Genomic DNA, 4,630 nt, shown 5'->3' with positions numbered 1-4,630 from the left:
AAACCCGAGCTGGGCTATTGTATCAATTAAGAAAAGGCAGTCCGTCCCGGGACGCAGGCTCTCGGCTCTGGAGTTGCTGCTGGGGAAAGAAAGAGGGGGAAAAAAGAAAAGGAAGGCAAAAAAAAAGAATGAAAGAGGGGGGAAAGCAGGAGGCAGGATTTCAGGGCTGGTAGTTTTAAAAGCTTCTCTCAATGTGAATTTGAGTCCAAAGCCAGGCGATGCGTGTGTTTATATAGAGGCGGTCGCCGCCCGCCCGGGACCCACTTGTAGCCGCCGCAGGATCAAACTCAGTTCACCTCTCGCCTCCTCTTCCTTCTCTCTGGCGTCTCGCTGATCCCAGCACCTACAGACGGACGAGATGAGACACACACACACACACACACACACACACACGGTGCGCACTCGCACGGTGCCTGCTTGGCTGCAAGGCTACTTCCCTCCCTCTTTGCCTCCCTCCGGTGTCCCTGGCCCCCTCCTCCCTCCCTGGGCAGTCCCGCAGGGCCCGTCGCCCCAGCAGCTGAGGGCTCGGCCGGACCACCCCTCGACTGAGGGGCCCCAGAAAACCCTGAACCTGTGCGCAGGGTCCCGAGCTGCTATCCCGCGGAACCCCGCCGGCTATTTCCCTGGTCCGTACACCCCCAACCCTCCGATGACCAGGTCTCCCCCCACCCCATAGGTCTCTTACCCTACGAGACCCCGACGTTCCCCTTTCCCCATCCGCGTCCCTGGCCGCCGACACTGCAGCCCCTCCGCCGGGACACTCCGACACCCTCTAACTTTGAAGTCCCCTCCGCCCCCCGCAGCGTCGGAGGAGCCGGGTTGCCGGTCCCGGTGAGTGTCCCACGCCGGGACAAATGCGGTGGCCCCGGCCTCTGGAGGCGGGAGGAGTCGGATACAGACGTTCATTGATACAAATGGGTAAATAAACACGCCGGGGGAGCGCGGCACCTTCTCCTTGCCGGCCTCAGAGGGCCGGGCGCGCCTGCCTGTGCGAGGTGTGCGTGTGGCCCCGGGACGCACGTGTGTGTGTGTGTGTGTGTGTGTGTGTGTGTACAGGCGCGTGCGCGCGCGCGCGTGTGCCCCTGAGTCGGGGAGCTGTGGTGTGCCTCAGGGTCTGCGTGCTCTCTGTGGTATGTGTGTCTGTGCATCCTTGCATCCGTCTGTCATCTGGCCTCTCCTCCAGCGTGTCTAGGACACATGGAGCGGTGCGTGCCAACCCGGCCATCAGCTCCTGCGCCCGGCTCGCCCTCTCCCGTGCGTCTTACTTCCCCAGCCCCTAGTCTCTGTCTGTTACTTTTGCACTCCCAGAGCGGAGGACTTGCTATCCCACCACCTTCAGTTTAGAACGGTGTGTGTGTAAAGGAAACTAGACTCCCCTTTGGAAGCCTCCCATGCCCCCGGTACGAGTTCGGTTTTCGAGTTCACTGGGAGAGGACGTGTGCGAGCGTCTCAGGTGCGAGCCTGTGTGCTGTCCCTCTCTGTGTGAGCGCTTCCAAAGCTGCTGCGGATGGGCGCAGATTTTAAAGCTGCTCGCTGGCTCCTAGCGCTGGGTCATCGCGACTCTCACTCTCTGCCCTGGAACCCCACCTGGTGGACAGTTATAGTACAGCAGATGCAGAGGGAAGCTATTCCTGCTCCCCTTCCCTGCATCTCCTTTCATGTGGGAGATTGCCCCTAGAGGGCCTGCTTGTAGACTCCCAAAGGGCTCAGACTTCCACCCCAGGCAACCTGGGGCTCAGGACTCACAGAGTCCCTGTCAGGACCACTGTGGACCCAGAAATAGAGAGCTGGGGCACGTTCTCACAACAGGGAAGTTTCACTTGCCTGTCAGCTCTGGACTGGGCACCCAGGAGTGGCCAGGCCAGGCCACCCATCCGCAGTGTAGCGACAAAGCTGGTGATAATGGGGCCGGGAGAGATTGCTAAGGCCCTGTTGTTTTGGAGAGCCCTACGCATCCAACCTGATCTCCACCCCATCACATGGTCCTGGCCCTGAGGTGGTGAAATGGGCAAGAGGACCCTGCGGAACCCACCTGTGAAGACAGGCGCTGCGGAAAGCAGGGGCACACAGCCTTGTAGAGATGCAGACAGGTGCACAGGCAAATACTGAGCGCACACACAGAGGAAGGATGTGTACTTAGAGAATCATTGTCAACAAATTCAAGGGATAGCTGCCTTCCAGCCAGCAACTTCCGGGGTCCACAAGAGGTGCCTGCTCTGTGGGATCCCAGCCCCAGAAGTCTCCCTGGATGCACTGCCTTCTCCCCCTCCTCCACATCCAGGGAACGGCTTTTGTGCACGTCCATCCTCTAATGGGCGGGTGTGCAATGGGCGTGGGATGGGCCTGGGGGAGGCATTCTGAGTCCTTACTGCCCAGCCACCAAGTGGGGTCGCGGGGAATGTCCACAGGGACAGCAGGGCCTCACGGCAATAGCTGCTGGATTTCCTAATTGGAACCATCTCTCTGCTCAGATCCCAAGAGCCCTTAGGAAACAAAGAGGGAAAGCCATGTCGTGGCGAGGAGGAATGCTGGGCTGTAGAACAGGTTCTCGTGTGAAGGGGCTGGGACGCAGAAGGGTCAGCAGCCATCTTCCCAGTCAGTCCATCAGAGGACATTCTTTCATTGACCACAGGGACGTCTGACCCTGGCCCCAGACTGAGCCCTGATCTAGTTCTTAGTCTCACCTATGACCCTGAGCCTACTCCTACACTGACGCTTAATCCTGGTCCCAGGTTGACCCTATCCCTGATCCCAGACTGACCTCAAGTCCAAGCAAGCATCACCCAACTTCACCTTTGGTCAGAAGAGTGCGACTGGCCCCTTGTGGACTGGCCCAAAGCTGGCTCTGGGAGCAGGAGTGGCTCGAAGACAGAATATTTTCCTCCCTCTGGCCTAAGAATGATCTGCCTTTTCCCCTCTGAGCATCCCTCTCCCCCCAGGACGGCTGTAGCTAACGTCCCAGAAACTCCTGGACACACTCTGCCTACAGCCCTTTCCCAGGGGGCCCAGAGCACCCTCCTAGGCTTCAGCTCCTGCCTGCAGTACTCGGAAGGCTGGGCTCACAGCTGGCCTCTCAGGTCCCTGTTGCCCTTAAGGCACCTTGAAATCAGTCAAAACAGACTGGAGCGTCCGTTGTGGGGATGCTGGTCCAAAGGGAGTTCGACATGGATGAACTTGGCAAAGCGTGGCAGAGGGGCTGGGCGAATGTGGACGACAAGGCCTCAGGCACTCTGGGAATGTGCATTCAATGGGCAAGGCACAGCCTCTGACCCTCTGACTGCGCCCAGAAAACACTCATGGGGGGGCGGGGGGAGGGTGGATCTGCCTAAAGTCCCGCTCCTCACCCAGGCTCAAGGTTCTCCAGGAGTGCCCTGGACTTACTATGCCCAAAGGAGTGAAGGCATTTAACCGTCCAAACTCCTTACCCATACACAGTCCTATGAGGGCAACAAATCTATCTTATTTCATCTCCACAACAGCCCCGTGGGGTGACACTATGTTTAGATACTAGGTTTGCACACTACTTTTTGTACTGATGAGAAAACAGGCCCAAAGCCCCCCTGCCTACCCCCATTGTATTGTCCTGGTCACACACCCCCACCAAGCAAGACTGCAGCCACTGAGACATGAGGTCCTGTCCCAGCAGTGGCTGCCCCTTTGTTTAAAGCTGACAACAGAGGGAGTGGTCAATTTTACACTCGATTTTACACAATTTGGGCCTGGAAATTTTTTTTAAATTTGAAATATTTTTACTTTCTTTTTGCTAAAACTACCTTGCTTTGTCCAGCCAGGGCCAAATGGAAAGGAGCCGGGGGGCCCAGGGTGATGGTGGGGGTGGCTCCTTAGTCCTACCGGCCAGTGCCCAGGGAGCAGAGACCGGGAGGCGGGAGGCAGGCGACAGGGCTAGGACCCAGGTCTGCAGAGTTTGTGTGAGGTCTTCCTGGCTTCCGGTCTGGGCCGTGTGGTCCAGCCTGAGAGCCAGAGCTCAGGATCCTCTCTGCTCGGCCCTGTCCTGCCCGCTGGCTGGCACCACGGAGCCCCTGGGAATCCGCTCTCAGCTCCTCCTCGTCCTCCCCAGGGCCTCAGGCTGGCCCTCCTTTCATTCCAAGGGCTCTGGGCACAGTGGCAGGCCCCCTCCCCTGACACATTCCAAGGCCAGTGCAAGGGACACTGTTTCCATCGGAGGAGCTACGGAGAGAGGCCTGCCCGGACGCCGGCTCCTGCTCAGGCCTGTTCCTCACCCCCTTCTGGGAGCTGGAGCAAAGCGGCCACTCCGGCCGGCCGGCCAGCGCTGCCCCTTCAGCACGGAGCCCATCTGTGGCCACAGACATGCCTCCGGAGGCGCTCGCCTGCCTTCTCCCACTCTGCGCCCTCCCTCCCGAGCGGGCACCATTCTGGCTGGCAGTGCCCCTCCGGTGCCCAATCCTCAAGGACAGTTTAGAGGACGCTCCCTGGCTGTGCCCTGGCAATCCCGAGAGGGGAAGAAACCCCTGCCAGCCATGCTGGTGGGGGTGGGGACTTAACCCGCTGGGTTTGGGAGTCACCACAGCCCCCTCCTTGCAGCGTCGGGCTCGGAGGCCTTGGCTTAGAACACGTACTGACCCTCAAAGCCACTGCCGGCCAGAGGCCC

This window comes from Myotis davidii, unplaced genomic scaffold, assembly GCF_000327345.1.
Source record: "Myotis davidii unplaced genomic scaffold, ASM32734v1 scaffold247, whole genome shotgun sequence".
Classification (NCBI taxonomy): Eukaryota; Metazoa; Chordata; class Mammalia; order Chiroptera; family Vespertilionidae; genus Myotis; species Myotis davidii.
Note: the sequence above shows the minus strand (reverse complement) of the source record.